Source organism: Giraffa tippelskirchi, chromosome 6 (assembly GCF_054371585.1).
Source record: "Giraffa tippelskirchi isolate mGirTip1 chromosome 6, T2T-mGirTip1v1.2.pri, whole genome shotgun sequence".
In the NCBI taxonomy this organism is placed as follows: Eukaryota; Metazoa; Chordata; class Mammalia; order Artiodactyla; family Giraffidae; genus Giraffa; species Giraffa tippelskirchi.
Genome location: NC_137280.1, coordinates 64,465,931 through 64,488,068, shown reverse-complemented (window position 1 = coordinate 64,488,068; position 22,138 = coordinate 64,465,931). Strand labels below are relative to the sequence as shown.

The window sequence follows — 22,138 nt, the reverse complement described above, 5'->3', positions numbered from 1 at the left end:
ATGAGGGTCAACAGTCCGTGGCCAAAGACATCCCTTCTGATTTTGAAAGTCTACGATCCCAGGAAAATCCAAAAGCAATTGTTTGCACCTCACACCAAAAGCACAAGCAAAAAAAGAAAAAATAAATAAATTGGAGTTCACCAAAATTTAAAACCCCTCTACGTCAAAGGACATCTTCAAAAGAATGAAAAGACAACCCGTTGAACAAGAGAAAATATTTGCAAATCATCTAAAAACGGATTCACATCCAGAAAATAGGAAGAGCTCAACAACAACCAAAAAATACATTTCTCCAAAGAAGATATACAACAGGCCAATAAGCATATAAAAGATGCTCAGCATCACTAGTCACTAAGGAAATGCAAATCACCACCACTATGAGATACTACTTATATATTTTAGAATGGTTATTATAAATTAAAGAAAAAAAAAAAAAAACAGAACATCTCCACGTCTTAGCAAGGATGTGGAGCTTTGGGAACCCTGGCTCACACCTGGTGGGGATATAAAAGGATGCAGCTACTATAGAAACAGTATTCAGTTTCCTATCTATCTAACATATAGCTATAATCCCCAACTCACAGGTCTATTGTCAGACTAAAATGCAAAGATTATTTCTTTCATTCACTCAGCCAATGATCCTTGGGCTGGACATTGGGTGAAAATGGAAGACAATAAAATGAACAAAAATCCCTTGAGGCTTATTTTCTACTGGGGGCTACAGACAGCAGGCAAGACAGATAACTCAGACTGGACTTTACACCGTGGCAGGTAATGAACAGGGAAACAAAACAGCTCAGAGGACCACGACGTGTTGGATGGATGAGTGACACTGAAGGTGGAGAAGCCACAGGGAAAGTGACAGTGGAGGGTCAGGGGTGGCAGACTGCTGTAGGTCCCAGAGCAGGACCAGGTCACAGTGCAGGCATGGGCTCATCCGAAGGGAGTCCAAGGCTTAGGGGAGGGTTCTGAACAGGACTTACATGATCTGACCTAGATTTCACCAAGACGATTCTGCTGCTAAAAGAACTTAAGGAACCACGGAGAGTCACACCAATGATCACTTATAATGATATGATCTCCCCAAGAAAGCACAGATTGACACTGGAAGGTAAAAAAAAAAAAAAAAAAAAAAAACTGGGCAAAGTCAGGGGCTCTCTGTGTATTCACTCATTTATTTAATCCTCTTAACCATCCCAGAACAGCAAGGCTATTATTCCCATTTGACAGAAAAAGAAACTGAGGCACAGAGATTTGAAGGCTATGCAGCTATCTAGTGACTGAGCTGAGGTTCCAACCAGATAGTCTGCAGTCAGAGTTTGAGGAGACAGAATCACCCATGCTGTCTGAAGCTTATATTATTATAATGACCAGAGCAAGAGAAGAGAGTGCTGGTCTGGGTACCTAACAGTTTTCCTCCCCATCGGAGCTTCTTTGTCAATCTATTCACCATCCTCCCTACCCCCACTCTTGCTCAACACCACCAATTTCTAGGTATAGTTAAAATGGGTGTACGGCACAGAAAAAATAGGCCAATAAAACCTGGAAGCCCTTTTACTGTAACTCACATCACCTAGGACAACTGCTAGCTTCACTTTCCCCTTTTCTCTCTGAACCTCTATCCAGAGATTGTCTAATTTAGCAGCAGACATGTGGAGTTATCACAGCTAAAGTTTGCAGTCAAAACTGCCTACCCTTTTGAGGTATGAAGAAATAGGGAATGGGAAAGTGGGGCTGGAAATAAAGACAACTTCCTCTAGGGAAAAGAATTCATATTTATACTTTCTGGGTATAGAATTAATAGATAAGAGATTGGTTAATGGATTGGTTCCAAATCCAGTCTTTGCATGCTGACCTGGGTTCCAACCTACCTTTTAACTAACAGCTGTGTGAACCTGGGCAAGTCAAGTGATGTCTCTGAGCCTCATTTTGTCCCATCTGAAAAATGGGGTTGATGATGGTTCCTATTCCATAAGGAGTTGCTGAACATACATGGATTAATGGAAGGAAAGCCCTCGGCATTGTACCCATCACACATCAGGTTCTCAGGATGCCAGCTGTTGTTATCAACCATACTATTATTTTTACTACAAATCCTCACAACCTACCAGTGGCAGGAGATAGTGTTCCCATTCAGAAATAAGAAACAGAGACTACAGCTCTTCTACAACAGGCATACCCATCTCCTTCTGCCATTCACCAATCCCATTGCTGGGCTCACCTCCTCTAGAAGAGATCTCCCAGACAAGCTGGACCTCAGTCATCCTGTCCTCGTGGACCCATCTAAGGCATCTGCCACCTGAAGCCAAACCTGGTCCTCAACTACTTCAACCCCTAAGCACCAGCATCACTCCGTCCACCTCTGAGAACCAGACTTCACCCTGGTGTGGTCGCCATGTGAAAAAAGCATACGTCTGTTTTCCTGCACTGGACTGGGAGGTGGGGGTTCTTAGAGGAATCCCCAAATGTAGCTACAAGTCCAGCACAGTGCCAGCAAGTGACACGCAGTAAATGCTGGGTGACTGAATGGCACTGTTCCACTGTGATTTTTCTGTGTAATTAGTTCAGAGTTATTACATGGATTAATATGGACAAGTTCTTAACAACAGCACGGAGTCAGGGCTTAACAACTCTATGAAGTCATTTTACTGTAGCTCCTGATAATGTTGAATAAGGACTGTGATGCTGCACCGTAACCGCACTAACACTGAATCATCACTGTCGGTGGCTTTGCTCTCACCCTCTGCATCTCTAAAAGCAAGGATGCATCTACAAAACTATCAAACCCATGGTTCTTTTTTATTCCCCAAGAGCCTTGACCAGTTCCAGGAACATATTTAGCTCCTAGAGTTTCCAGATGTGCGTGCTCAGTCACTCAGTCGTGTCTGACTCTTTGCAACTCTTTGAACTGTAGCCCACCAGGCTCCTCTGTCCATGGGATATTTCAGGCAAGAATACTGGCATGGGTAGTCATTTCCTCCTCCTGGGGATCTTCCCGACTCAGGGATCGAACCTGCGTCTCCTGAATCTCCTGTACTGGCCGACAGATTCTTTACTGCTGATCCACTGGGGAAGCTTAGAGCTCCCAGTCATATCCTTAATGAATTTTGCCTCCATAATGTGAAGGAAGATGACAAGACGGAAATGCTGCACAAGATGGGGGGAGGGCTTTATTTCCTCCTGGATAGGTTTGCTTCTTTAAGTAACTTGGCCGTGATGGCTCACCTAAATGAAGAGAAATCTGAAAAGCATGTATTTTCCCCTGATGGAAATCAGCAAAGGCTCACCAACTTCGAGGGCAAACATCAGTGAGCTGGCCGGAAACCACCACTGCCTAATAACAGCAGACCAACACTTTGGAGCCCAGCAGGATACAAAAGGTCTGGCTTCCTCCACGGAAAAAAAAAAGAAAAGAAAAAAAAAGGCCAACATATGTTGAGGCGGCGGAGAGGGAAGGGAAAAAGGAAGAGAGCAGTCGACATCTAGGAAATTATTACTTTTCCAGGACACACAGCCTATTACAAAAGCAATCAAGGGACTGAAGAAGCAACCCAGAATGGCATCATGTGCAAACAGCTCTAAGGGGAAGAAAGTGAATCATATGTACACGGGAGGCGCTCTGCTGCAGTACTTAAGTCGATAAAGGTTTAAGCCCACCGAGCTGAGCTTGCTGCCTGCAAGGCACTGGAGCCTGTTGGGTCTGGTGGAACCTGTGCAACGGGATGGGGAGAGCCATAAGCAGAGGTTGCAAACTGCTGGCCTGGGGGCCACAGCTGGCCCGCACGTGTTTTGTTTGACCTGTGCTGCTAAGTCACTTTAGTCGTGTCCGACTCTGTGCAACCCCATAGACGGCAGCCCACCAGGCTCCCCCATCCCTGGGATTCTCCAGGCAAGAATACTGGAGTGGGTTGCCATTTCCTTCTCCAGTGCATGAAAGGGAAAAGTGAAAGCTAAGTCGCTCAGTCGTGTCCAACTCTTAGCGACCCCATGGACTGTAGCCAACCAGGCTTCTCCATCCATGGGATTTTCCAGGCAAGAGTACTGGAGTGGGGTGCCATTGCCTTCTCCGTTGACCTGTGAGGGGTCTTCAAAAATCTAAATTGAAACATTTGAAAATTAGAACTTTCCTTAAAAAAAAAAAAATCCCTGGCTTCTCTTTCACAAGTAGAAGGTCTGGCAACACTGAATTTCCTCTGTGGCCTGGGGAAAACAGGGAGGTGGGAAGAAGGAGCTGGACTCAAAAAGCAGCTGCCGGGTTTGGAGAGGGGACCAGTTGTGGGCTAGTCCGCACACGTCCTACTGAGCTCCTTCGGGTCCACACGATGCATTTATATCATCTACTCATCTTCCTAAGCAGCTGAGTCTGCAAGCCCTGGTGGAAACCCATGGCCGCAACCCAAAACAGTGGGATGTGAGCTGTCATAACTCAGGGTGCGGGGAGAGGATGAAGGAAGGCTTCTTGCAGGAAGTGACCCCTAAGCTGAGTCAGAAAGCATCAGTAGGAGTTAGTTTGGAGACGAAGTGGGGAAAGAACTGAAACCTGTCCTGTTTCCCCAGCTGGATGAGACACAGATGTCAGAAGTGAATCTGCAGGCACAGGTCCCCTCAAAGAATCACATCATTCCAAACCTTCCTCAGGCAGACCCCACATTCCCCAGCTGCCTCTGATCAGACAAGCCTTCCTCTGCTCCAAGCAGAGGCAACCATCTGGCAGGAAGCACTCAGCCTGGAGGGTTGGGGAGGGCGGGGTCCTTAGCCCAGATCCACGGGTCCACATGCCTCAGCAATTCAGTCTATAGAGGGTCTATTATACAGCAGGTACTCGAACTCATAATGAGAAGCCATTAAAAGCTTTTAAGTCATTGAGTCTCAGGGTCTAGTCTGCCCTTTTGAAACCCAAGAGGAAGGCAGGCGGGGAAGCAGGGAGACAGCTGGAGGCCGGTAGCAGATGCTTTATGGGGGGTGGGAGGGGGCAGTGTTCTGGAGCCAGTGATGTCAGGTCGAACTGCTGGACCAAAGTGGAAAGAGTGCATAGTCACAGGTCAAAGGTGTCAGCACCTGCTCTCAGGTATAAAACGCAGAGATCGTAGGATGCTGTCTAAGGTGTGGCTGCCAAGACCACCTCCACACGTTACAAGGACTGATAAAGTGATCACCCCCATCCTTTGGCATCCCTAAGTATGTGGGGAATGTCGGCAATCGAGAAAGCACGAATGGATTGTCCAGGCAAATGACAAGGAAGAGATCCTGCCTGAGGGCCACCCTTGAGGGAGGGGGAGAAGACAGTGGAGGCTCGAGCAAAGGCCAGGGGGCAGAGCTCCTACTTGGAGAGCCCTTTCTGGGAGGCCATCTCTCTCTACTGACCCCACCCCCACCCCCCGCCGTGTTCTGAGGGGAAGGCAGCCCTGCAAGGCTGATGAGCAGGATGCCATCCCCACCGGAGGTGTCTTCTGAGTGTCAGCCCGGCCAGGTCAGTCTGGCCTTCACCTCACAGGTTTGTTTCTTGGACCAAATGCAATCCATTGTCTGTTTTGTAAGAAGCAATACACTACAAGGACAGGAGTGATTGCGCCTCAAAATCTCTAGAGATGATTGGCTGACTGATCCCAAGGCTGCCCTGGCCCCCACTGAATGAATTATGACCTAAGTGGACTATGGGGTAATATCTAGCCCTGGTGGCTCAGCGGTAAAGAAGAGCCTGCAATGCAGGACACACAGGAGACAGGGGTTTGAATCCTGGGTGAGGAAGATCCCCTGGAGGAGGAAATGGCAACCCACTCCAGTATCCTTGCCTGGAGAATTCCATGGATAGAGGAGTCTGACAGGCTACAGTCCATGGGGTCTCTAGAGTCGGACATGACTTAGTGACTTAACAACAACAACAATAATGAAGCTTGAATTTACAGCCATGAACACATGGTCATGGATGCAGTCAGGCTGCTTACCTTACTATATAGTTTCAAAATGCCTAAGTGATGCATGTGTTTATAGTCTCCCTCTACAAAGCACACCACCTGCCTCATCCTCTCCTCCCTCCCGGGAGGATGAGAGTGAGGTGGATCTAGACCCTTCCATTTTTTTTAGACATTCACACCCACCTCTAAGTATCCTTCAATAACACAGAACATGAGCTGTGAATTCTCAAATGTACCAAGGTATGGGGCTGCACATGTGTTTTCGATTTCATTGCAAGCTGCCAGTTGGTCTTTCAAGTAACCTCCCATTCACTAGCTGAGTCAGGTGACCCCAGGCCACACACAGCCTTTCCAAGACTTGAGTCAGACCTCCTATTTTGGGCACATTTTGAAATACAGGAAGAAACGTGCCCCAGAAACAACTCAAGTGCCCTCCTGGTGGAAGATGGGTAAAGAAACAGTGGCATATCCAGAGAACAGGACAGTAGTCTGCAATTTAATCCACCAAACAACTGATACATACAACATGGAAGATCTCACGTGCATGAGGGAAACCAGACTCAAAGAGCTACATTCTGGATGATCCCACTTATAAGCAAAAGACAAAACGGTGGGGTCAGGAAACAAATTCGTGGTTGTTAGAAGCCGAGAACCAGAGAGGAGACTGACTGCAAAGCAGGAGGGATGTTTGGGGGGTGATGGTGATAATTCCAAGACTATGTTACAGAGCTGTGTGCATGTATTGAACTGCCTACCACTACCTACTAAAAAAAAGTAGATTCTACTATCAACAGATCACACCTCAACACATGCAGCTATTTTAGGGAGATTCGGAATCTTTTCACATGTATCGTCCATTCTGCTTTTTCCTTTTGAGAACCGTTTATTCATATCTTTCTCTCACTTTGCTATGAGGCTGTTTGGTTTGCTATTGACTTTGGGGAATTCTTCTTTATTATTAAAGCTTTTTTTTAACTTAGATATTCCTTTTTTCTTTACTATTTTCATCTTTGTTAACCTTTTCCTTTTCCTTTGTGCTTTTCTCCTTCTTTGGTTAATGTCCCCAAAATCTTCATCCTTCGCTCAAATGTAGCATTTCAATGTGAATCCCTTCACCTCATACAAACTCTCTTCCGTATTATTCTATTTCATATTTTTTCATATTCCTTACACTTTGGTGTATGTTGGCTTGTCTCCCCACTAAGTAATAAGCTCCTTTAGAACTGGTACCATATCTGTTGTGATCACTGTTGAAGATCCAAAACCTTGAGCAGTGTCTGGTACACAACAGGCATCCCACACATATCTGCTAAATAAATGGAAGTAAAGAAAAAGCTAATACAGGTGCATATGATGCATATGCACATATATACACAATGCACACTATATATAACTGCTCATGACCCAGCGCATCATGGATAGCAACAGACACCATATGTCTCAACAGATAAGAGCAAGTTTGGCTTTGGTACAAATCTCATGAGTTGCAAAGTTTACCTCAAACTTTTAAAATACTGAGATGCTATGGTGCAATGCACTTCCCTGGTGGCTCAGATGGTGAAGAACCTGCTGCAATGCAAGAGACCAGCCCTGGAGAAGGGAATGACAACTCACTCCAGTATTCTCGCTTGGAGAATTCCACAGACAGAAAAGCCTAGTGGGCTTCAGTCCATGGGGGTTGCAAAGGGTCAGACATGACTGAGTGACTAACACTATACTATACTATGATGCAATAGTCCTAGGACTGGGGATTTATCCCAAAAAATTAAATGAAAAATATAAATATGTATATTTATAAATATATATATTACATTTTATAATTTATTTTATAATGTATTATTAAATAATATATATTACTAAATATATATTATTATATATTATATATTATTATATATTTTATGTTATTATAGTGTATATATTATATATATTATTTAATAATGTATTATAGAATAATAAATTATAAAATGTATTTATAAATATATATTATATTTTTAATTTATTTTATATTATTTTATAATAACATTTTATATTAATTCTATACTATATTATAATATATTATTTTATAATATATTATATAAAAATGCCATGGACAGGGAATTCCCCAGTGGCCCAGTGGTTAGGACTCTGAGCTTCCACTGCAGGAGGCACAGGTCCAGTCCCTGGTCAGGGAACTAAGATCCTAAATCCCACATGACACCTTCACACCCCTCCCAAAAATCACATGGACAAAAGCATATGTAATAATGTTCAGGAATGCTTACAACTTAAAAGTTCAGACATAAACATACATACCATAATTATAACTGTTTTTTTAAAAAACCACAGTAAATACAAAACAGTGATTGTATTTGACTCAAGAAATAATACCTATCTTTATAAACTTGTCCCCTCAGATGTTTTGAGATAGGCTTTTTTTGTTTTTTTAATCTGTAAAAAAGATAATTCCAATTTCCCTAATTACAGTTCTGTTCACCCAGGGCCATTTCAGGCACCTCCTTTCTAAGATCCACCCTCTATAGAGTTTGTTATCTTTCTAAATGTAAATTTGGGAAGTTAGTCCTCAGCTACAATCCCAGGGTCGGCAGGACCCATTCAAATCACTTCTACCTGGTCATGAAAGCTGCTCTCCACAAGCATTGAGAAGCCCTTGCACCACACCTAGAGAAAAAGCCCTGGCACAGCAAGGAAGACCCAGCACAGCCAAAATTATTTTTTTTTCTTTAAAGGAAAAGCTAAATCAGCCCAATCAGCTTTCTGTTTAAAACCCTTCCGTGGCTCCCCATTTCACTGTGTACAAGACAGGATCTTTTAGAAAGATCTGGAGACATTACAAGCAGCACCACCAAAGAGAGGCTCCCCCTTCTACCTCTGTCCGCCTTGCTCACACCACTCCAACTCATTCTTCATCTCGCTCCCCCATCTCACAGTCCAGCCCTGCCCTCAGCCTCTAACCTGGCTCTTCCCTGGGCTCAAACACCATCCTTTAAGACGAACCCCTTCACCTCCTTTCAGGCTGCTCCAATATCAGCTTCTCAGCGGAGCCTGCCCTGAAGCCACCTTAACACTGACCTTAACACTTCAGACCCTGATCCTGCTCCATGTGTTCCCACAGGACACATTCCCCTTGAATACACTGTAAATATCCTCAGTTTATTGTGTCTGCTGCTCTGATGTCTATTCTAGCTATAATGCAAGCACCATTCATGCAACATCTTTTTGCTCCTTCCCTTCATTCCCAACACTGAGAACTCTGCTTGGCACAGAGTGGCTATGCAATGTGTTGAATTAATGAAAATGAACAGGGACTTCCCTGGCTTCAACCTCCCCTGGTCCAATGGTTAAGATTCCAAGTTTTCAATGCAGGGGTCACAGGTTCGATCACTGTTTGGGGAACTAAGACCCTACATGCCGTGTAGTACAGAGGAATTTTTTAAGAAATGAATAAATGAAACCATGAGCCCTACCAAGTTGACAATTTCTAGAGAGAAGACAGATACACAGTATACCAGGTAATGATCAGTGCTGTCCCGGTTTGCTCAGGCTGCCGTAACAAAATACTACAGACCAGGTAGCTTAAATGATCGAAACGTATTTCTCATAGTTCTTGAGGCTAAGAAGTTCAAGACCAAGGTTGTGGCCAATCTGATTTTGAGGAGAGGTCTCTTTCTGGGTTGTAAACAGCTACTTTCTTGCTAGGTCTTCACAGAGCCAGAGAGAGGACACAAGCTCTCTGGTAGTCTTCTGACAACGGCACTAATCACCACATAAAGACCCCACCCTAATGACCTCATCTATCCACAATCAATAAAAGGAGGAGAAGGGGATGACAGAGGACTGAAATGGTTGGATGGCATCACCGACTTGACGGATATGAGTTTGAGCAAGCTCCAGGAGTTGGTGACGGACAGGGAAGCCTGGCGTGCTGCAGTCCATGGGGTTGCAAAGTCGGACACGACTGAGCAACTGAACTGAACTGATCCATAATTACCTCCCAAGGCTCCACCTCCAAATACCATCACACTGGGAGTTAGTATTTCAACATATGTATTTTGCAGAAAGACGTTCAGTCCACAACAAGTACCATAGACAATAGTAAGACTCAAGCATGGAAATGTGAGGAGGGGAGGTTGCTATTTTATGAGGCAGGCCACCAAAGAAAAACAATAACAAATATAGCAACCACCACTTACATAGTCTCTACCACATGCAGCTCTGTGCTAAGCACCTCACATCTATTAACAAAGTGGTGTCAGGAGTCGCTGTAGTATTAGCCTGTATTGCATCCATCTGTTCTCTGCCTCCTTGTGGGGACCACTCTGTCCCTACTGTGTGACTTGGATAGAATGAAAACACCAGGAGAGCAAGGGTATTTGTCTCTTTGCTTCTCTGCTGGACCTCCAGGAGCTAGAACAGTGCCTGCTACACAGCAACTGCCAAGTAAGTGAACAGCTCAGTCAGTCCATATTAAACAGAGTAGCAAATGTTAAGGGCCAATGTACCGATGAAAGGAGGACTTCCCTGGTGCTCAGTGGTAAAAGAATCCGCCTGCCAATACAGGAGACACAGGCTCGATCTCTGAATCAGGAAAATCCCCTGGAGAAGGAAAAGGCAAATCCACTCCAGTATTCTTACCTGGCAAATCCCATGAACAGAGGAGCCCAGCTGGCTACTGGCAAGCAATATAGTATATGGGGTGGCAAAGCATCAGAGATGACTTAGCAACTAAACAACAACAGCCAGGGAAAGGCAGCCCTAAAGAATAACCAATAAAAACAACTGTTTTTCTGTCTTCGTCAAGAGCTTACTTCCTCTGTGCTAAGTGCAATTTTTTTTTTTTTTTGCATCATGCCTGAGAGGGAGACACTATTCTCCTCCCCGTGTAGCAGCTGAGAGCTGAAATAACCTGCAAAAGCAGGCTGCCAGCTGAGGGGTATCTTCTGATTTCTGTCCTTTCTGAGACCTCTCCTGATTTCTTATCTTTATTCTATTAGCCAGTGTTCCGTTCAGAGGCTTGCAAAGAACACTAGTAAAGTCACTGCCACTTCATGATCTATGTAATCAGAATGTTACTTTTACACATTAAAATGTATTCAGAAACCACCAGCTCCCAGCAGCCACAGGAAGTAATAAAACCCAGTAATTGTCACAGTAATATTAGCTACCTTTTGCTGAGGGCTAAGCAGGAGCCCAGGCACCCTGCTGAACACCTGCCTGCTGGGCATCCTCTGTTTCCTCCTCTCACAGGGCAGAAGGTGGTGCTTTACCGTCCCCATCTTACAGGTGAGAAAACGGGCTCACAGAAGTGACGTAACCTTCCCCCCAGTAACCCAGGTCTGCACTACCCCTCAGCCATCCCAGCTGCCTTCCACTGCTTTCTGGCTTCCTTCCTTTCTTCAGAGTCTCCTCCCTCGGGGGGCAAACCCTCCGCCTCCCATCCTGATGGGCTGCTCCACATCTAAAGAAGACAATGACTTGAAGGACTGGCATGGCTTGTTTACTTAAAAATAAAGTAGTTCTTCAATAGCCACCTGTGAGCCAGTCTCAGGGCTGTGTGAGCCACCGGATGAAACAGCGACCACCCCCCCAGCCCATCCCTACTCCTTTGTTGCTCCCAAGAAGTTCGTGGTCCAACACGGAAAAGAAACAGATAAACAGATATAACAGGGGCTCTGATTACCCACCAGGCACCAACTAAACAACACCACCCCTACCCCTTGCCTCCCCTCTTCAAAACAAGAAAAAAAAAAAAAAAAGAGGAAGAGAAAATAAAAGAAAATTCAGAACTCTGAAATTAAAAAAATAACTGAGATCATTTGGGCCTCGTGACTGTGAATCTTGTGTTTACGGGCTGGCATTGTTTTTGTTTGGACGAGGTTGGGACAATACAATCTTTGTATTATTAGGGTAGCTACAGGACCAAAACACACCCAGCAGAAAGGAAGGTACTCGGGATCGTTGAGGGGCGGGCAGGTCGTGGAGGTAGAGGGTCTGTGATCATTTGCAGAAAGAGCTCTATCTCCCATCTGCTGTGAATGTTGTTAGTAATAAATACTGGTCACAGAGCCAGGCAGGACACCTGGATACAGCTTTCTGCAAAAGCCCATGGATTCCACACCAAGACGGAGGCTGTCCCCTGGCCCCGGAGGTCCCCAGACTCTCCAGTTTAGAATTTTCTGAGCACTGAAGCCCCACTCTCATGGCTCCTTGACCCCACCCAGGCCAGCAGTCCGGCCCGCGGTGTCTTCACACGAGGTGTGGGTTTCTCTTTGTGCCTGGGCAAGGAGGGACGACTGGAGAAGGAGCTTGATCCTCCTGCTCCAGACAGAGCAGCAGTCTTTGTCTGTCTTTAGTTTCACTGACCTCTGACTTCTATGAGTGGGTCTGGGGAGGCAGATGGCCAGTGCAAATCCGGGTGTCTCTGCCACTCTGTGGCTGTGTGACCTGAGGGTGGGAGATGGGGGGGATCCTTAATCTGACCTGTGGGCTTCCCATCTGCACAACAGTGATAATAACAATAATTCTATCTTCCCAGCTAGCTTGCCAGGTGGCCAATGCCGGAGACTGGGGTTCAATCCCTGGGTCGGGAAGATTCCCTGAAGAAGGAAATGGCAACCCACTCCAGTATTCTTGCCTTTGAAATCCCATAGACAGAGGAGCCTGACGGGCTAGAGTCCACGGGGTCACAGAGTCAGACACAACTTGGCAATTAAACAACAGCACAATAGCTGGGAAAGTATATGAAATAACAAATATAAAGCGTTTCGAGGCTGGTCCACAATAAGAACTCCATCACTGCTGGACACTTTATTGTAACTGCCTTGGTGAGGCTATAAGGAGCATAAAATGGGAAGAACAAGCTTGGCCTGATATACGATTTCAGTGTTATTACAGAAACTACTACTATTATTGGGAATTCCCCGGCAGTACAGTGGTTCAGACTCCATGCTTCCACTGTAGGGGGTGTGGATTCCATCCCTGGTGGAGGAACTAAGACCCTGCATGCCACGTGGCGTGGCCAAAAAAAAGCGGCGGGCGGGGGGGTGGGCGGAGAAACTGCTACACTATCATTATGATCATTTACTATTACTGTTATTAGAGTCTTAGATTAGTTGGGACCAGAAAAATAGAAGAGATAGAGGCAGAGTCTATCAAAGGACCCATCTTGGCAGTGCCTCCTGTAAGGCCTCAAACTCCTGACATTTTCTAGGGAAAAGGTAGAAATGACCATCAACGGGGCTCATCCACAGTCAAAATTATTCCATTTGGCGTCAGGATTCCCCCCACTGACACAAGGTAGGTACAGGAACAATCCTGGTTTCTTAAAGAGATCACAAACCTGCATCCAGAGTTGTGTTTTTTTCTTTTTTTTAAAGGGGGCAGGTGGGGAGAACGCCATGTCCACAGCCGATGAGGACAGGAAATACTAAAGAAAAAGCTTGAGCATCCAGAGGCCATCTGACATCTAAAACACAGAGAGAAGCGCAGCCATTAGCAGGCCCAAGGCTACCTCGCCGAGGAACATGGACCAGCAACCATCCAAGGTCCTTGTTCCCACAGGGGAGGCTCAACCACCTGCCATCAGTATCACCACTTTCAGGGAAACTCACACAAAGAGGAATAAATATCATCCAGGAGGCTCTTTAGTTGAACTGAGAAAAATGTCCCTCCCAGGCAGGCAGAAAGCCCTGGGACACAGGCTCTGAAACCCAGCCTGCCTGATTGCCTGCCATTTAGGAGGAAAAGAAAAAGCTAAAGCACAAGAGATCAGCTGAATGTGGCCGGTGAGAATTTACCCAGTTTTTAGGTCAGTAAACACACAAATCAGTTTCGGGGGACTAGGGTCTGTCTGATATTTCAGAATCGAGAACTCTGTCTTTTCAGCCCAGAAAAGCTCTAGGCCGGACAGAAAGGGCAAGCCCAGACAGCATGCGCCGGGGGTGGGAGGGAATCAATCAGAAAAAGAAACTGATTTCTTCTCCTTTTCAAGAGAAGCCTGGATGATGCAAAATTGTGCACTCAGAGTCAGTAAAGCAACAACAACAATAACAAGTCACCCTTCACCAGGCAAAACAAAAATGACCACAGAACAAATCCCCCGCCTCGGGAATTTGCTGGGGACAGCATTACGGTCCGCCCCGGACCCTCTCAGCCTTGCCAACACCAGACCCATCCATGGAATCCCAGTCGGCCCCGTACCAAGGCCTCAGACCACGAGGTACTCCTCTTCTCACCTCCAGGATGTAATTGCTCCCAAACAGTGGTGATCAGGCCAGGAGGCTCTTGCCCAGCCCAGCCACTCTGGGCTTGTTCTGCTGCTGCTTCCAGGAAGGTTTTTCTCCTAATAAATCTTTCAGGAAGTCCCACTGTGTTCAGATGATCCATGCAACACCCTTCTCCATTGGTTAAAGCTTCAGACAGATTCGCTGTGACCACAGGACTGTGTCAGATGAACAAGCCTGAACTTGTCACTGCCAGTATGCAAAAGAGGGCTGCAACATCCTATAACAAACAGCGCAGCAGACACAGTCCCTACCTCCTCAGAGCCTCCGCCCACCCACCACACACAAACACACGTTTCTGCCCACTTTCATCCAACAACTAAGCAGCTCCAGGAGGCCAGGACGCAAAGCGCAAAGTGGTGGGGGAGGGGGAGATGTGAGAGGGGCCGCCAGCCTTCCTTTAGAAAACAGAAGATGGAAAAGAAACACCTAGACCTCACCCTCTTCTCCCCAAAACCCCTCACTTAGGGATTTCCTCTCTTCTCTTATCTTACAGAAGGGCCTGAAGTCAGAGGCTCGAGTGAACAGAAGAATATTCCATGCCTGCCAGCTCTCAGGAAAATATCTGCACACCGAACACATGCACCCCCATGGTTGCCCTTCCCGAAAGTCTACGCTTGCTTGGACCACAAACGCTGGCATAAATAAAAGCACATTAGCTTCTAGAGGGTAAACCTAAATAAACCAACAATCCATCCAAATAGAATTACCAGGATGAGGGTGTAGGGGCACCCGGAAAATCAGTAAATGCAATGCACAAGAAGAGAAAGTTTCCAAAACCAGAGTTGCTGAGTTTTCGGAAATCACCTTGTTGGGGAGTTGGGGGCAGGGTGGGGGGGTGGGGGGGTGGAGATGGGCAAAGGATTGAGGGTGTATCATATGGTTCACAGGCTTCTCAGTCAGCAAAGGGGGCCTCCCGACCTTGTCTGCGAATCCCAATCAGTACTGATAGGAGGGGGTCTATATTTGGAGGTTAGATAATAAATACTTTTCATCAAGACCACAAATCCGGAATTCTCTCTTTGCAAGGGCTATTTGATGTCACCCTCTTCCCTTCCCCTCCCCCGCCCCAAAACGCCCCAAACTCGCTGCCAGTCTAGAGTCTGGAGATGAGGAAAGTGCACGGTTAACAAACACGTTGCGATCTGAAAGCTCTTTCCGTCGGTCCAGCTGCCCACCGCGCATCCCTCCCCTCAAGGCCAAGGCTGCCGACTCTCCAGAAAGGCGGAGGACAAAATTGTAACTTACTGAAAGGTGGCTCCAACCGTGTCTCCGCAGGTCACCGGGACCGCCAACATCCTTTCCGCGTGGAAATCCACTCGAGGGGGTCTGCTCGGGGGCATGCCGGGGCTCATCCTCGCTCGCGGCCCCTCGCCCTTCCCCCGGGCCCCGCCGCCCCGAGTCCGCCCGGCCCATGTGCTCGGCGGCCGCACGCGCTCTGCCCGCTGGAGCGCGGGGTGGCGGGCGGCCCCTGACGTCACGGCGGCTCGCGCTCCGGGCCGCGGGGGAGGGGAAAGCGCGCGCCGCCCGGCTGGCCGCGTGCGTCCTCTGCCCCGGCTCGGCCCGTGCCCCCGGCTCCCAGCCGCCCTGCTAGCCGCCCAGCGAGCCCCTCCGCCCGCGGCCGGAGCAGCTCTGGGCATCCAGCCGCGGAGGGCTGCGCGCGGAGGCGGGGAAGGCCTGGGCCGCCGGGGGCCCCGATGGCGTGGGGGAGGGAGAGCGCGCTCCGCACCGAGCTGGGGAGTCCTGGCTGCGTTCGCACAGCGGCCCGGGGAGAGTCAGCTAGAACTCGGTGATGGTGCCCATTCACTCGTGCGTGGTGCTTTCAGCTGCCCTCCTCCCCCCACCTCCACACATCACCACCACCGCCGGCGTCCTGGAGTCTTCCCACTTGCCAGATGTGGAAAGCGAGTTTAGGGAAATAAGATCGACCGAGATGCTCTGAGATGGGAGCTCTCCGCACAGCAGACCCTGGCTTAGCTCTATCTCTAGAGATCCGAGCGCCTTCTTGGGTACCACCAGCATCCGCAGGCCTGGTAACAGGGGCGCACACACCTTCTCACCTCCTTCGACGTCTCCAGCTGCCCCCGAGGGCTGAGGTTGGCAAATCCGTGCAGAGGGCGGCTGTCTACACAGCTGCTTCCCCTCGGGTGTATTAAACTACCACCCCCTGTGAATGTCCAGTTCCCCGCCCCCTCCCCACCCGAAGGAAAGAGAGAACGCTGGCCTCCTGCAGGGAAAGCACTTATCTTGCTTTCTCTACAAAAGCCCGGGACTGGACCGAAGCGGAGCGAGGAGCTGCCTCCGTTCACTCCATCATCTCATGAGCCCTTAGGGGAACCAGGCGCCCTGCTAGGCGATTGGGAGGAGCGACTGAAAGACGAGTTGGATACAAACCATAGAAGGAGGTCACAGTTCGGTGAAAAGATGGACACGCATGTGCGTGATTTCAGAATTATGGAAGCGAAGACTGTCCCTCTCTCCCTGATCCAGTGCGCTACCCTCCCTCTCATTCCAGCCCACCCAGCAGCCTTCGGCCCATCCTTCCCGCTCTGTTCTATTCACTTTCTCCTATCCCAAGCGCTTCTTTCTGACTTGACTGGGTCCCCTCTCTTGGAAAAAAAAAAAAAAGCAAAACTTCAGGTGATGCTCCTTGTACCATCTGAAACACAGATTCATTTATAATCACTGAACGCTTGTTTTGTGCATGGCTTCCTGTGATGGGCTGGACAGGTCTCCGAGTTCTGATGGTCAAACCTCAGCATCTGCATAAGGCACCGTAGGAACTGTGAGAACAGCCGGGTGGCTGCTTTAAAGTTCTCCCTGGAACCGACCTCTGTCATCCCGGGGGAAGCTGGCATGCTCCTGGTGGGTATCTGCCAGCCAGGTGAGGCCGGGCTTCCAATGACAATTCCATTCTCTGAGACTCTAGCTTGGCTACTGTATCCTTCCCGTTGGCTGTCTGCCTGGGGCCTCTCTAGGCTGAAAAGACAACTTGACCCAGGACTCGCTAAACGTTGACCTTGACTTTGCTTGCTCTCTTTGGATCCCTGAAACATTCATCTTAAATTCACATTTTTCCATTTTTTAAAATTCCTCTTTAAAATAAAAAATTTTTTTCAGAAAAATTGCAAAGAAAATATCTTACTATTCCTACTATCCAAAATTAACTAAAATGACATTTTGGTATACCTGCTTCCAGTTGTTTTTTAAAAATTGTTTTCTTCTTGCATAAGGGATACAGGACAAGTACATTGTAAAAAATTAAAACTGCGCAAGAAAGTATAGAAAATAAAAGGAAATAAAAATTTTATCAGCCAGAAATACTTTCCATAAATATTCTATAAATCTAAGACATCTTTTTAGGCATACTTATTTATGTATCCAGGTAGATAGATAGATAGATGCAGGATTGACAGACAGGAAAAATATATTGATTTTGAAATCTTAATACTGTGCAGTTGCTATTTTTAAATTTAAGGCATTTCATTTTCTTTGAATAGAAGACAAGGAAGCCAACATGAAGGTGAAGGAATCGTTAAACTAAATCTTTCCTTACCACGCGAGAGATATCGCTTCCTAAATAATTTGGCAAGTGGTCAGATGAACAAAAGGAGAGTGAAGTCATGGTGTTTTCTTTGTAGGTCTCTCCATCTAATTATTTATGAGTAGGTATTTCTCCAAAGATGACATACAAATGGCCAACAGACATATTAAAATATGTTGATTATAAATTTCTCTTAGAGAGCAGGCAATTCCTTGCTCCCACCTGCCCTTACTTCACCTCTTTTATCTCTTAATTTTCTTAATGTTTTTAAATGCCACCCTCCATTCCATAACTGAAATTCCCATGGTCATTTAATACTGGGTCTATAATTACATAGTTTCATGCTCATGATCAGTCCTTCCCTTTTCCTTCTTTCTTTAAAAATTTATTTATTTACTTATTGTTTTTTTGGCCGCATCTCTCGGCATGCAGGATCTTAAGTTTCCCAACCAGGGATTGAACCCGAGCCCCCAGCATTAGAGGGATGCAGTCTTAACTACTGGCCTGCCAGGAAAGTCCCAGTCCTTCCTTTTACCACATCTGCTTCCTTATCTGCAAAATCCACCCATTCACTTATCACACATTTCGAGCCCCAGTTGAGTACCAGGCACGAACTAGTCCCCTAGACTCTATGGCAATAAGACAGACAAGGACCCTGTTCTTGAGCACCTTTCATTCTAGTGAGAAAGGCCAGGCAAATAAGCCAACAGTAAAGGGAATTTCAACAGCGATAAATGCTACCAAGATGGGTAAATCTGGGTGAAGAGTTACAGAGGTTGGGGGCAGGCGAGGAACTGACTCCAGACAGTCTCAGCAAGAAGAAGCCAGTCATGCAGACAGATGGGAAGGTGTTTCAGGCCAAGGGAACCACAAGGGTCAAGCCCCGAGGCACGTGAAAACAAGATCATCAATCATTCCACAAAGGCATATGGAGTCAGACAGGCAAACACTTGCAGACATCATTTTCTATTGGGGCAGGAATCACGTGTCTTCACCCCAGCACCAATTAGGTGAATACATGTAGAACCAATGAGTGAATGATTGAATGGACACCCTGGATCCTGTGGCAGCAGAATGAAGGTGGCAAAGTGCCAGGTGTGGTAGAAACACAAAGAGAGGCATCCATTTGGCACAGGCCGAGAAGAATCCCTAGGGGAAGTGGAGACTGCAACTTGAAAAATAGGTTGGACAGACAGGAGAGTGGGGATGTTTGAGCAAAAGGAACATGCATCCTTGTGGAGTCTGACAAACTCTGAGTGGTCTGGTATCGCTGGAGTATGAAATCACTGTTGGAAAAGTGAAGAAAGGGTAACTGGGTCAGAGGAAGGTAGATCAGATTCTGAGAGACCTTGAACTCCAAGTAATCTCACCTTTGGCTTAAAGAAAGGAAGATGCCACTTAGGACCTGGGTGAGAAACAGTGAGAGCTTGGACCAGAGTAAGGGTGCCTTGGGATGGAGGAGAAAGAGGTAAATGCTTAGGAAAACACATTCACCAAGTAAATCTGGGGGAGAGCAGGGGAACACTCAAGGGTAAGTGACAGATTTGGGATTTCAGAAATTGGGGAGAAGGATGTCACTGTTTGGGTGGGAACTCATTGGAAGATGCAGGCCTGGGTGGGGGAAGGGATGCCTCCATTGTGGACTGCGAGGGTTTCACAAACCTTTGGTCCTTCCAGGTGAAGCCCGGGAGGCAGGTGGCTCCCAGTGCCCCATATTCATGGGTGGTGGATGCCCAGAGCAGGACTGAGCCCAGGCAGGAAGTGTATGTTAAGGGAGAGGCCAGGGGTCAAACTCAGAGGAACGATCATTTATGGGGCAGAAAGAGGAGGTGCGGGTGCTCAGTTGTTCTGTCGTGTCTGACTCTTTGCTATGGACTATAGCCCGCCAGGCTCTTCTGTCCATAGCATTTTCCGGCCAAGAATATGGGAGAGGGTTGCCATTTCCTTCTCCAGGGGATCTTCCCAACTCAGGGTTTGAATCTCAGTTTCCTGCACCTTTTGCTCTTTACGGTTGAGCCACCTGGGAAACCCCAGAAAGAGAAGGAAGCTGCTTGTATTCAGAATGTTCTCTGTAAACCTATGGTCCTCTGCTTTCTGCCTGAACTCACAGGCTTGAATAGCAATGAGAATAGGCCCCATCACTTGCTGGGGTACGGAACCTCCATCTTCTCCTCTTCCCAAGGTTTATCAGGTGATTATAGCCTATAGGTTCACCCGCCCATCTTTCCTGATGCTCACAGTCGTGGATACGGAAGAGGCTTCTATCTCTCCCTCCTGGATTCTGCAACCTAGCGGGTCCCTCTGCCTTCTAATTGCTCTGCTCTGATAGCCTCTAAGTAGTCTCTCCGGGGAATACCCAGGCAGTCCAGTGATCAGGGCTCTGTGTTCTTATTGCTGAGAGCCTGGGTTCAATCCTTGGTCAAGGAACTAAGATTCTGCAAGCCTCGCGGTGCAGCCAAAAAAAAAAAAAAAGTAGTTTCTGCAGGTTTACCTTAAGAAGGAGCAAATTTCTCCCCTCTGCTGTCCCCAGCCTGCTACCCCCCACCAGTCACCTATTCTCTAACTGTCTCATCTCCTTCGCTTTTTCTTTCTCCTAGAATAGCTTTCCTTAGGGGTCACCTGTGCTTTTTCGTGGATTGGTCCCAGCATCTCCTCTTCCATGAGCAATTCAGAGAATACCCTAGGCTACACCTTCTTCTCCTGGTCGGACTCATGGTCACGTTCTCACCAGCCCTGCTTGGCAGTCTCTAGGAGTGACTGAGTCAACCTCGCCTCCCTCTTCAGCCTCTGACTAGCCCTCAGGCGGAGACTTTGCCACAACTCTCATTCATCGAGTCAGTCAGGCAAGCTGACACCCAGAGAGCTCACTGGTCTTGACCAAGGTCAGGTAACAAGCTTGTGGCTGAGCCAGGACCAGACACCAAGTCAACTGGCCTAGGTAGCCAACAGCTCATCTGCCTCCAGGTGAAATGAAACTGGGTCAGGTTGTATTTCAGGCGCAAAGAAAAGAGAAAGTGGGCTCTCAGTGCATGGACACTTCGGAACCATACTGATCATCCCCAGCCTGTCACCATCCCACCGGGGGCACTGGAAAAACATTGATGTCAAGAAGATTTGAGTTTGAATCCAAAAGCTATCAGGTGACTCTTAGTGTGTTATTTCATCAAAGTCTCAGATTTGAAAAGATTGATTATTTTAATTGTGGTGAAGTAAACATAACATCAGAGAAGGCAATGGCACCCCACTCCAGTACTCTTGCCTGGAAAACCCCATGGACAGAGGAGCCTGGTGGGCTCCAGTCCATGGGTCGCTAAGAGTTGGACACGACTGAGCGACTTCACTTTCATGCATTGGAGAAGGAAATGGCAACCCACTCCAGTATTCTTGCCTGGAGAATCCCAGGGATGGCAGAGCCTGGTGGGCTGCCGTCTATGGGGTCGCACAGAGTCGGACATGACTGAAGAGACTTAGCAGCAGCAGCAGCAAACATAACATGCCTGCAGTGCAGTAGACCAGGGTTTGATCCTTGGGTTGGAAAGATCCCCTGGAGAAGGAAAAGGCAACCTACTGTAGTATTCTTTCCTGGGAAATGCCATGGACAGAGGAGTCTGGCAGGTTACAGTCCGTGAGGTCTCAATAGTCAGACACGACTTCGCAACTGAATCACCACCAAACATGACATTAAAGTATCATTTTAACCATTTTAAAAATGTACAATTTACATTGTTGTGACACCCTCACCAACTCTGGAATTCTTTTCCTCTTGAGAAACTGGAACTCTGTAGCCATTAAACAATGACCTACTGGTCCCCCCAATCCCAGTTCTATCCCCAGCAACCACCATTCTACTTCTTGTCTCTGCAGATTTGACTGTACTGAGCATCTCAAATAAGTGGAATCATGCAGCATTTTGGGCTTCCCTGATAGCTCAGCTGGTCAAGAATCTGCCTGCAATGCAGGAGACACCAGTTCAACTCCTGGGTTGGAAAGATCCCCTGGAGAAGGGATAGGCTACCTACTCCAGTATTTTTGGGCTTCCCTTGTGGCTCAGCTGGTAAAGAATCCGGACTTCCCTGGTGGCTCAGGCAGTAAAAGCCTCTGCCTACAATGTTGGAGACCCGGGTTTGATCCCTGGGTCGGGAAGATCCCCTGGAGAAGAAAATGGCAACCTACTCCAGTATTCTTGCCTGGAAAATCCCATGGACAGAGCAGCCTGGTAGACTATAGTCCATGGGGTCACAAGAGTTGGACACAACTGAGCGACTTCACTTCACTGCAATGCGGGAGACCTGGGTTTCATCCCTGGGGTGGGAAGATCCCCTGGAGAAGGGAAAGGCTGCCCACTCCAGTATTCTGACCTGGAGAATTCCATAGACTGTACAGTCCATTGGGTTACAAAG

General features: G+C 47.3%; 2 long non-coding RNA genes across 2 annotated transcripts in view; both read right to left on the bottom strand.

Annotated features, from left to right (window-relative positions):
- Positions 1-15,634, bottom strand: part of LOC145508920 (uncharacterized) — a 221,339-nt gene extending 205,705 nt beyond the window's left edge. The window contains exon 1 of the long non-coding RNA XR_014055691.1: positions 15,443-15,634. This is a non-coding gene — a long non-coding RNA (uncharacterized LOC145508920). The remainder of the gene's footprint in view (positions 1-15,442) is intronic.
- LOC145508921 (uncharacterized) lies at positions 10,894-14,356 on the bottom strand. Its single transcript, XR_014055692.1, has 3 exons — positions 14,147-14,356; positions 13,252-13,377; positions 10,894-12,356 (listed from the first exon to the last, which is right to left on the bottom strand). It is a non-coding gene; the product is annotated as an uncharacterized LOC145508921 (long non-coding RNA).
- Positions 15,635-22,138: the final 6,504 nt, after the last annotated feature.